The sequence below is a fragment of the Sus scrofa genome, chromosome 8 (assembly GCF_000003025.6).
Source record: "Sus scrofa isolate TJ Tabasco breed Duroc chromosome 8, Sscrofa11.1, whole genome shotgun sequence".
NCBI classification, from domain to species: domain Eukaryota; kingdom Metazoa; phylum Chordata; class Mammalia; order Artiodactyla; family Suidae; genus Sus; species Sus scrofa.
The window spans coordinates 118,775,471-118,787,551 of record NC_010450.4 but is presented as its reverse complement, the minus strand read 5'-3'; the positions used below and the strand labels follow the sequence as shown (position 1 = coordinate 118,787,551).

Sequence of the window (12,081 nt, the reverse complement as noted above, 5' to 3'; positions counted from 1 at the left end):
CAACATGGAAGTCACTTTAAGATTGCACATATCAGTCATCAGAAAATGCAGCATAAGCCCCAAAGGAACAGAAATATGAGGCTCATTTTAAGTTTTAAAATCAGCTCACTCCTCCAGCAAAAATGAGAGGTTTTTTTTTTCCTTTTTTAAAGCCTACAGAATCTCTAATTCCCAATCTGTTCAGAGACTTACCTCCCTTTACAAACTAACAAAAATAGATCTGCAACCAACCTCTGAAACTCAGCATAAGAAATAGAAATTGCTGCTTTTGAATCCCTTTGCAAATCAACATCTTAAGTTAGAAATGAGGAAGCAAGTCACCTTCTCTATCCTTTAAGAAAGGAGCAAAAGCAAGATGCTACCTGGAGTTGGTATGAGAAATCTCACTTTTCCTGACTCTAAAACAGGAAGGGTGTCACTGACAGATAAATGAAAAGCTTAAAGGAAATTGATTCAAGAAGAAAGGGAGGGTGAGGAAGGGGAAACCAAAAAAAGAAAAAGAACAGGAGACTAGAGTAAGATCCTTGCTTGTCTTCTATTCCTACTCCTAAAATGAAATAAAAATACATTTAGATGGAGTTACCATCGTGGCTCAGCAGTAACAAACCTGACTAGTATTCATGAGGATGCAGGTTCAATCCCTAGCCTCGCTCAGTGGGTTAAGGATCCAGCTTTGCCGTGAGGTATGGTGTAGGCTGCAAACATGGCTCAGATCTGGAGCTGCTGTGGCTTTGGTGTAGGCCAGCAGCTGCAGCTCTGATTAGATCCCTAGCCTGAGAACTTCCATATGCCACAACTATAGCCCTAAAAAGACTATATATATATATATATATATATATATATATATAGAGAGAGAGAGAGAGAGAGAGAGAGAGAGAGAGAGAGAGAGAGAGATTCTCTATTTGGGAGAATCAGAGGTATAGTTCAGTCTCTCATATGGTTTCTTCCTACCTGCTGCATAAGTACTAACTCTTCATATATATATATATATATATAGAGAGAGAGAGAGAGAGAGAGAGACTATGTTGAATAACTGCATTATTTATAAAACAATTTCACCATTCTAACACATTCTAATAATCTATAACAGATTTACCTGTGACTTTAAATTTTAAACTAATATTTTGATCATTATGTCATCTAATTTTTATTTCTTCAGACTGCTGAAATGTATACCAGAAAGATATTCTCCTCATCTTGGTGGGGTGAAAGGAGAGGTCCAGAAATAAAGTCAGTGTCCAAGTCTTTAATCTGAGTCAACAGCATATCTGCAACTAGAGCTCAGAACTACTCCTTATTAGACTCAGACGTAGCCATAGGATGATTGAATAGAGAGACAGACATTAGTGACAATCATGAGCTGCTCCGTTAACAGAATGTGTTGCCTTGGTCCCTCATGAAAGTTGACTTCTGGTGGCTGCCCCTCCTATTCCTTATCACTATCTGGATATCGGCACTGGAGACAGTTAGTCCCCCACTAAGATCTCTGCAACCTAAGACAGTACAGAGATGAATACTGATGCAAAGCTAATGGGTCTATAAAAATTATCATTGCCACTGTTTAGTTGTTTTTGTCTGAATACTGACATGTCAGAACTGAAACCTACCTTCTGCACTAAACTTGATTCTATGCTAGATGATAATAAAATAAATTGCTTTCTGAAAAAAATCATGCATAGTAAGATGGTGAACAATCATTTTCTCTTTCCTTTCTTCTTCTTTTTTTTTTTTTTTATGGCCACAACTGTGGCATTTGGAAGTTCCCAGGCTAGGGGTTGAATTGGAGCTACAGTTGCCAGCCTATTCCACAGCCACAGCAACACAGAATCCGAGCTGCATCTGAGACCTACACCACAGCTCATAGCGATGTCAGATCCTTAACCCACAGAGTAAGGCCAGGGATGGAACCTGCATCCTCATGGGTACTAGTTGGGTTCGTAACCCACTGAGTCATGTCAGGAACTCCAACCATCATTTTCTATTTGGGAGAATCGGAGGTATAGTTCAGTCTCTCATATGGTTTCTTCCTACCCGCTGCGTAAGTACTAACTCTTCTTACCACCTGTGGCCTGGCCAATTGTTTTTCTATATAAGTTTATGATTATAGCCTTAGTAAGATCTGAATTGCTAATACCACAGAAGTCACCATCAAGCATTCAGCTAATAATTTTGAGTACCAGTAATGCCAAATAGCATCTCATAAGGCTGGGGAAACCCAGTGTGTTAACTAGGGCAGACTTCAGACCCTTTCTCATTGGCGCATTAGCCCAGAAGCAAAAATTGATTTATCAAAGTAATTATTAATATCTAAGTTATCTGAACAATTATAAATTACTGATTATCTGAATTGTTTGAAAATCATTATTAATATTATTAATAGCTGTAATTTATTATCACTTCCCTAGATTCTAAAAGAAAGTCATTTCAGCAGAGAAACATCACGGGGGGGGGTGAGAATGATATAGAAGCCATAAACTGAGAAAACAAGCCACCAGACATAAGGAATCTGATGTATGGAAGAAGCCTAAATATAGGAATGATTTTAAAGACAAGCCATGTCCACTTCATATTTCTGCTTAATTCTTGTTCTCTCACTCAACTTCCGGATTCATCGCCTATTTTAAGGTTAAGCACTTCAAGTATATTTTTCTGAGATCAGCTGATATAGAACCACTCTGTAGTCTCTGCCTTTTGTTTTAAGGAGACTCTAGATTGAAAAGCAAAAAGTCTTTATCCTTGACTTTAAGTGGAGTTGAATTGCATGTGAGAATAGTGTATTGTTTCCCCCTCTTCCTAGGTTTGCATAGTTGGTGACCTGAAAACAAAATAGAAATTGTGACACCTTCATAAGACAAGTTGATATATTGAGTTCAGAATTCTTGCTCTAACACAAAGTGACAGATGACAAAAAAAAACTAAAAAAAAATTGGCAGATTTGTTAGATAGATACCTAACAGCAATAAACTTTAAATGATTCTACCCATCTCATCAAGCAATTAAATTGAAATTCACTCCTAGTCTAACATTCTCCATCTGTGAATAAAATGCGTTACTGGGGTAATGTCTTGCACTATCTAATGCAAACGAAATGCATTTCCTAATGCAAATGTAAAATGTGTTTATAATTTTATTTTGCCTATGTATTTGTTCAGTAGGTATTTATTGCGAAGCTACTGTGTGCCAGGCATTGTTCAAGGATTGGGTATACAGTAGAGAGTCAAACTGACAACCCCCTTGCCCTTATAGACCCTTATATTCTCCTAGGGGGAGAGAGAGAATAAAAATATAAAACTACAATAAATTTTTGCCAAGTGGAGATAAGGACTATGAAGAAAAAATGCAACAAGAATCAAGAGATAGAAATGACAGAGCTTCCATTTAATATATTGTGGCCAGGGGAGAAAGACGATCAAAAACTGAATAGAATAAAGGACCCTCCACTAATAGAGAAGTGCTTTCCAGACCTGGGAAATAGCAAGTCCAAAGGTCTAAAGTTGGGAATATGCTTAATGTGTTTTATGAAAATCAAGTGTGCTAAACGTGGGGTGAGTGAGGGGGAAATTGTAGAAATGTCAGAGAAACATCCAAAGGACAAATAAATCACCCAGAGCCTTAAAAGTTATGATATAAGGAATAGGATAATAATTAAGGCTATAGGTTTCAGAAGAAGGCGACACAAAACAAATTTCCATGAGGACTTTTAGCTGCTACAGTGATCAATGGTCCTTGCAGTTCAAGAGTTGACATTTGGCTCTTAATAACATTTTGTAATGAGCTGTAGCAGGAAGGAAGTTAGGAAAGGAAATATGAGGGGGTTTTGTTTTTGTTTTGTTTTTTGGCTGCGGTATGCAGCAGCTTGATGTGAGATCTCAAGCCCCAGACCAGAGACTGAACCCAGACTGCAGCAATGAAAGCACTGAGTCCTAACCACTAGACCACCAGGGAACTCCCAGAAATATATTTTGATTCATGGTAGAATACACTTTCCCATTGCTATGAAAAGTAACCCACCTCATTATTAGGAAAGGTGTTCCCATGACAAATTTTCTGTACATGCTAGAATCTGGTCTTACTGAATTCAGGTCCTGAATTCAGGGGGGTTTTTCTACTAAGCCAGCAACCTGGTCGTCTCCTGCAACAGAGTTTTACAATCTAGTCAGCATAGTCTGAAATCATCAATGCGTTCTCTTCTATATAGAATACCTATACATTACAATCAATGGTGTCATAATGGTGCCAGGCATTACACCCACTGGATAAAGCAGAAAGTGCTTTGAAATCTCCTTCTTATGTGATGAAATAGGATAATGATTTAGAATCTAGTCTTCGAACGACGGAGAACAACGAGGGAGAACGTGTTCCCCTACTCTACAGTACTTCTCAGGCTCTGGTCATTTCTTCTGCAGGGGACCACTGCTCCCTGACCCAATTTGGACCACCCAATCATCTTCCTCATTAATCTATTGCAGAGAGCTTCACTAACAGCATTAAATGCACATGAATCACAATGACACACTTTACCAGTACCTGAGGAATCCGGCTCGCAAATTACTTAAAAATATAGGCTTCTGCATATGGAAAATAAGAATCCATTCCATACATGATCCAATCTGTACACTGAAATTGAAAGAGAAGCCTGAGATCAGTAATTTGTCCATCTGATTCAGAAAACCAGCACATCAGTTGAAACCAACTTTCATCAGCCAGTGATAAGTTTGGCAAATATCAAGTATAAATATCTAATCACCTTAATAATGTGCTTTCTTTGGAAAGTTCTAAGTGGACCAAACATTGCAAGAGCTAATGAGGTTATGCATTGCGGAGATGCTAAATCAGGAGGTATTAACTTCAGATTGAGTGGGTCCTAGGAATGTTCTCAAGGCACCAACATAAGCATTCCACACATCCCAGGAGGTCTCACACATTTCCATTTTTCTTCTCAGTGCTGCTCTCCCACAGATATGGACGCTTCAGTTAGCCATGTTGACACTGCATAACCCTGCCCCATCCCTGGCCATAATTCATTGGACAAAATTATCACCTGATCCAGAGAGACAATTTATTGACTCAACAGGAGCCCATCAGAAAGACTTCAAACTTTGATCTGAGACGCAGTGTTGGGAGGTGGGCCCAGCACTAAAATGAAAGTCCAAGAGCCTCCCGGAACTACCCTGAATTCTTCCTGTGGCCTTCTCCTTCAGTATTTCCTTGCATTCTACAAGCTTCTCTAGGTTTCTTCCTTTAATTTCTGTTTAAGTCATTCTGAAAGGAATTGTGATTTGAAGCAACAAAGTTTGACATATGGTGTCACCATGGAAAAGCTTTGGAAATCTTTGGCTCTGGTAGTATCACCCATGGATTCGGCGGTGTAAACCTGGCACCTACTGTGTACAGCACAGGTCCATGTGCTGACAATACAGAGAAAAATCAGACAGAACAATGAATTGCTTCCATGGGGCTTATGTTTCAGAATTCTCGCACCAGCAGCTCTTTTCAGGACATTTGGTCCAAATGACTACATAAAAGCCTGATTCTTTTTTTCGTGGTGTTTATGCCTAAATACCAACGATTCAAGGATGGCAAAATATCATCAAGCAGACAGGTTTGTCTTAATAGTCTCTATAATACCTTGTTGAGTACTCACTAATTTAGCAGTCTGCATAAGAGCATGTGTTTTGATATCAAACAAGACCCAACTTCATGTCCTAACTCAGTATTTACAAACAATGTGACCTGTGTTTAAGTCTCAATTTGCTCATATACACAAATAGAGCTCATAATGACAACAACACATCCTGTAAGAGTGAAGTAAATTAACCTCCATAAAGCACTCACCACATGCATGACACAAATTAAGTCATCAGTCATTTGTAGCTAATACCCAACAGAAAGTACAGAGTAAATGATTCTTAAAGTAAAGGGAAGCATACTGGATAGCCACTCACATATTTACCCATCAGTCCTGGGGAGAGAAAGCAGAGCTCTTTTTAAGCAATTTTCCCAAGGCTGAAACATTCCAGATAAGAAGGCAAGGCTCAGGGAGAAAGTCTTCACAGCATAGTTGATTTTCCAAAGGCTTGCTTTCCCTCGTGGCTGAGCTTCTACAGTCCCGTGTTGCCTTTGTATTCCTGTTTCCATATGCACACGTTATTTGGGCAGAGGAATTGGCCATATGGTCTGTCATCACTGTAAAGTATAACACAGGTGTCTCAGCCCCAGCATTGGCATTTTGAGCCAGATGATGTGGTGAGGGCTGCCCCGTGCATTTCAGAATATTGAGCCGCATCTCTGGCTAGCCTCTACTTGCTGAAGACCCATAGCACCACAGTTCTGATCATCAAAAAGTGTTTCTGGACATTGCTACATGTCCTCTTGGAATATAAAATCACCCCCAGGTGAGAATAAGTGGGTGGCAAGATTGTCTGGGTCAAGGGTCATCTCAGTAGCCAGTTCAGCTGGAATCTAAACATTATGTGGATGCTTCAGAGTTGACAAATGCAGCATCTTTCATGGTGGAGTTAGGGAAAGGTGGTTCATTTACATGGCTGTTTCTAGAAGCAATGGGAAATCAGACCCAAAGGTATGACACTTTGTAACATACTTATGCCTCCAGACAGTTGTCAAGACTAAAGAGAGGAGCTCGGAGTGAACAGATTCCCAAACATACTTATGAAAATTGCTCCAAACTGCACTGAAAGAACCTCTCAGCTATTGACATAGCTTTGAAGGAGTTTCTCCAAAGGGATGCATTTTGGGGTTTTTTTCCCTATCTGCATTTTCAAAATAATCCTGCCACCCTATAGAGAACACCAAACTTATCAAGGTACCTGAGAAATCCTTTTAGTGATTTGATTTACCTACGGAGGCTTACAGTGACTCGCTATGTTAACTATAGGATAACACTTAAAAAGGTTTACAGACCTGTGCTCTCTGACAGCAGCCGATTTGATACCTCAAAGCTGGCATCATTGACCTATTGACGCTCAGGCTTCTTTTCACATACACCGGAAACTCTTTTACTATCAGAATATATAGATTTAAATATACTAGAGAAAACTCATCACAAAACTAAACTGAAAGGGTCCAAAAGTGGCTCCCTGGTTTAAAATGGGAGGTGAGTGCTGTTCTGTGAGTGGCACGTACCCTCCACAATTGTTAGCACAAGTGAATTAGCTGCTCTCAAAAGGCATTTATCTGAGTGTGACTGTAAAGTTTTAAACAGTCACTGCTCCCAAGTCTCCGTGTGTGTGATGGATTTTGACGTATTCCAGCCACGTCACAACCACGTGAAGATCCCTTCTGAATCAGAGCCTCCTGGCTATGTTTTCTGGGGTTGCCTGCCAGAGTGGATCTCAGCTAACATCCTCAGGACACACTTGGATCTCCTAATGAGGCAGCCTCCATAGGAAGAGAGTGTATTGTGTGCTGACAGGAAGAGAAGGAGAGAAAACCGTTCTCTTGCCCATCTCTGACACACCTCGTCAGGCGAGCAGCCAAAGCGGGCTTAAACTGGGTCCAACATCCTAGCGTGATTCTTTAGATTTTTTTTTATAGCTCAAAGCTTGACACATTTTCCCAACTCCTAGCCTAATATCTGTTTTCTATTAAAAGAAAGGAAATATAGCTTTTGATTTTGTGTGAGTTACCAACAATGCTAACTCAGGATATTTCCTACTATGGGTAGGATGGCAGGACAAGCTGTGTTCCCGTTCCTTATGAGTCCTAACTCCCACGCAGCTGAAATCGGTTTGGAGTCTCTTTTTTTCATATGACTGGCAGATGGGGCAAGGTTGTAAGGAGAAACCTTATTTGTTGTAGAAAATGAAGAGGGAAAATCTGTGAAAGAATAAGGAAGAACGAATTGTATAATAAGCCCTTTATTCTAACAAATCCAATCATGTGAGGAGCCAGGTACTTCCTTCCAATCAGTTTGACATTAAAAGGTGTTCCTATGGTCTGAAAAGATTTACTTCTTCCTGAAATTTCACAAAGCTATAGCCTATTTAGAGAAAAAGACAAGGCCCTCAGATACTTAAATTTAAAAAAAAAAAAAAAAAAAAAAACTGTAACCAGAAATTTTTTTTTGTCTTTTATTTAGGGCTGCACCTGCAGCATATGGAAGTTCCCAGGCTAGGGGTTGAATCAGAGCTGCAGCTGCCAGCCTACACCACAGCGACAGCAAGGCAGGATCTAAGCTGCATCTGTAACCTACACCAGAGCTCACGGCAAAGCCAGATCCTTAACCCACTGAGCAAGGAAAGGGATCAAACCCGAGTCCTCATGGATACTATTTGGGTTCATTACTGCTGAGTCACGACGGGAACTCCCTCAGAAATTATTTTTAAAAGAACAACTGGCAGATTACTTTCCTTGACTTTTCCTCTCTTTCTGTGGTAGCACTGTATTTGGGGGAATAGAATTTCAAGTAACCTGGAGCCATAGCCTGTCCAGTCTCTATACGTAACGTCAGGATTGTTGGAGACCATGACAAAATAACATCGATACATTCTCGTCTCAGGCCACTCTCCCTGCCACACTCACAAGCAAAGTTTGTGTCATCAAAGCCTAAGAAACATGACTTTGACTACCTATTTTTCTCAGTTGTTGAGAGAACCCAGTTAAGGAAGTCAAAATTAGAAGAAGTCAAGTCAAATCCATGTTGCGATCATTGCCCCCATATTATACTACTTCTCTATTCTAGCTGCAGGTTGCTAACTTGAAAATGCTTATCCAGGTAAAATGAGGACCAAGCAAGAGGCTATGAGTGGATGCACAAAAATCCTCCACTCTTAGTGGGAAAACAACTTGAGGGCATGCCCCCAGAGAGGAGTCAGTCGATGCAGCCTTGGGCAAAGAAGAAAGTGTGACAACCAGAGAATGACTGAGCCACTCAGAAGCATACAACACATGGAATGCAAATATCACTTACATTGTGAGGTTATTACACAAGTTTTTAGTTCTTTTTTTTCCAAGTGACAATATGAAACATTGCACGACCATAAAATATGTGGTAAATCATAGGCAGGAGAAATGTCAACCCAATCTCAAGTTCACCTCTCATATACAGTACCATATGAAACCTTATGATTCCATACCCCAGACCTCACCAGCTATGCCAGCCACACACAAAATATCACTTGTTCTGCTATTTCAACCTCAACTGTAATTCATTCTCTTTATTTTCAGATAATATGTTTAGTAAATATGAGATATATGTAAAGAAAGAACAGCACATATTATACTGTAATCTAAAACACTGCTTTGTTTTTCAAAGCCATAATGATTCCCTTGTCATGGCTTTCTCATAACCTAAATGATAAAAGCTTCTGTAAATGACTTTCCAATCACTTCTCCAATCTTATTCCTGATTTAGCTCTAGAAGAGGAAATAAACTAAAATGCTTTGAATAAAAAGGTTATTTTCCCTTTCAAGGTCTCATTCAACTAGAAGAAGCAAAATATTCTGCTATAACTTGACAACCATCCCATCCAAATCAGAGTCAACTGGACTTGACACTCTATTAAGCTCTGGATTCTTTTTTTTTTTTCTTTTCTGGTGACAGGTGGCTTTGAACTTTGGAGTCTGGACAACTGTCATCTTTTTTCTATATTGATTCACTCTTTGATCAGCTATTCTGCTTTGAAGGTTGACAAAATTCAGGTTGGAAAAAAATGGCTATTTTATTTATACTGCCCCAACAGCCATTCTATTTTATAAGCTCCAAAAATTCTTCTTTATAAATCTTATTTTCTTGATCTCATTCACACAGCATTGAACAAATATTTACTAAGACCCTGGTAGTCACTGATCCACTGTGTTATGTGACAGGGATACTAGACCAAATTCCTTCTTCCCAATAGATAACTAGGAAGACAAACAAATACAGAAAGAGTTGCAATGCATCACAGCCAATTTTATTCTATAACTTAGGTGATGTTTACCAGCATGCTCTGTGAAGTAGTTAAGTTCATTTCTTTCTTCGCAGTTTAGTAATGTCAATTAGGAACTTCTGCAATGATGGAAAGCTTCATTGTCCAATAAAGTAGCCACTAGCCACATGTGGCTATTACTCACTTGAAATGTGGCTGGTGTGACAGAGGAATGAATTTTAATTTCATTTCACTTTAACTGATTCAATTTTAATTTAAACTGTCTCCTATGACAAGTGACCATTTTTTTGGACAGTGCATGAATAGACAGAAATCCTTGGTGCAATAAGTCATATTATCTGATTTAGCCATAAGTTAGCCTTTGAACTTCAGAAATCCCAGGGAGCTAATTATAAGCACTCTGTTAATCCCAAGGGAGAAAGTGTATCAGATGGTTCTGCTAGATTGAAGGCAGCCTCCTATCTGGATCAAACCTCTAGATGTCATCTGGTAGCAATCCATCAGTGAGGTTTAGAGTATTAAAGTCATAATTCTACTGGTTTTGTTTTGTTTTGCTTTTAGGGCTGCACCTGCAGCACATGGAAGTTCCCAGGGTAGGGGTCAAATCAGAGCTGTAGCCACCAGCCTACACCACAGTCACAGCAACACCAGATATGAGCTGTGTATGTGACCTACACCACAGCCCACAGCAACACCAGATCCCAACCTCCTGAGCGAGGCCAGGGATTGAACCTGCATCCTCATGAATACTAGTCGTATTCGTTTCCACTGCACCACAATGGGAACTTCTAAAATCATAATTCTTTTACTAAATTTACCTATATCAAGGAAGAAGATCTCAGAAAATACAAAAGTAAGGAGTTTCTCTTTAGGTTTGCACATGATTCCTCCCTTCCCACCTCCAATCCAGTAGTAAATTGATACAAGTCTGGATTCACTAAAATTGCTAAGCAGAAAAACGTTTTATTTCGAGTAACTATTGAATGCTAAATGTGCTTTGAAAATAAAAGCACAGGTTTGGTCATAGGATTTCAACCTTTAAACTACTCATAACCAAGGCACTGACCAACATTGTATCAAGTGATAAAGCCCAAAGGGATTTCTTTAAAGGCAATGAATCAGCACAGGAAAGTTAGGTAAGGATGCATTATATTTGGGGGTGAGGTGAAGACAGGCAGTGATGTGAGAGGGATCTGGGCATGGCAGGTAGTTCTTGATTTGAATCCTAGCTCTGATGTTTATAGCTGGGTGCCCTTGGGAAATTTCCTCTAGTTTGCTCATCTGTAAAGTGAGGATGATAATATCCACCTCACAGATTGCTGAGAGAACCATAAATAATGTGCTCCAAATTCTTGGTGCATCTCAAGACACGGCGGTTATTATGTTGATGACAGGTCTATAACTATAAGAGTTAGAGTCAAAACAGCCAGTACCATTTGAATGCCATCAAGCAGCTATTAAGTTGAGGACACAAGAGCCTCTTTTTTTTTTTTTTTTTTTCACAAGTAGACAACTATAAATAAAATGAAGTTCTATCCCAAGGCAATAGGAGATTCACAAATGTACAGTTAAAATAACACCAAAGGAATAGCTCCCTCACCTACAAATTTTACCTGTTGTCCTCAAAATTCCTTCCTTCTGAATTAATACTCTCTAAATTCAGTAGAGAATTTATAAGACACTAAGGAGAGAAATGGCAAAAGTGGCTGGTTACTCAGAGAACTGAAACAGTACTTGTTTTTATATGAAACTCAAATCATATGTATTCTTTGGAAAGTTAAAATTTGACCTCAGAGAAATTATTTAGGAAGAGAGTTATTTAGAATCAACATTTGAACTCTTCCCACTGCTGCCCCAGCATCTTACCCATTTGATTCTGATATTACAGGCTGCCTTTCTAGCTTGTTATCAGACACTGAGGAGCAACATTGGAAAAAGAATTAACAGGACATGTGGATGACAAATGCGTACTCTTATTGACAAAGACAGAGAGGCTTAGAATCCTGCCCACAGCTCTTAGTTAGCAATCTTTCTCCTTCCAAATGTGTCTCTTACATTTGTTTTGCTAACAGTGAGATTATTTCAACAGTAACCAGGAGATGACATTTTGTAGGGGGAAAGAGTAATGAGCAAATAGTGCCTCTAAACCATGTCCTTGGTGCAGCCATTCTGCACCCTAACAGTCACAGCA

At 39.4% G+C, this 12,081-nt stretch overlaps 1 long non-coding RNA gene across 2 annotated transcripts; it reads right to left on the bottom strand.

Annotated features, from left to right (window-relative positions):
• On the bottom strand, nt 3,274-8,034 carry LOC110262182. Of its 2 annotated transcripts, none has more exons than XR_002346850.1 (3): nt 5,946-8,034; nt 4,528-4,617; nt 3,274-4,132 (listed from the first exon to the last, which is right to left on the bottom strand). It is a non-coding gene; the product is annotated as an uncharacterized LOC110262182 (long non-coding RNA). The 2 variants fall into 2 exon arrangements; XR_002346851.1 differs by having other exon boundaries at nt 5,954-8,034.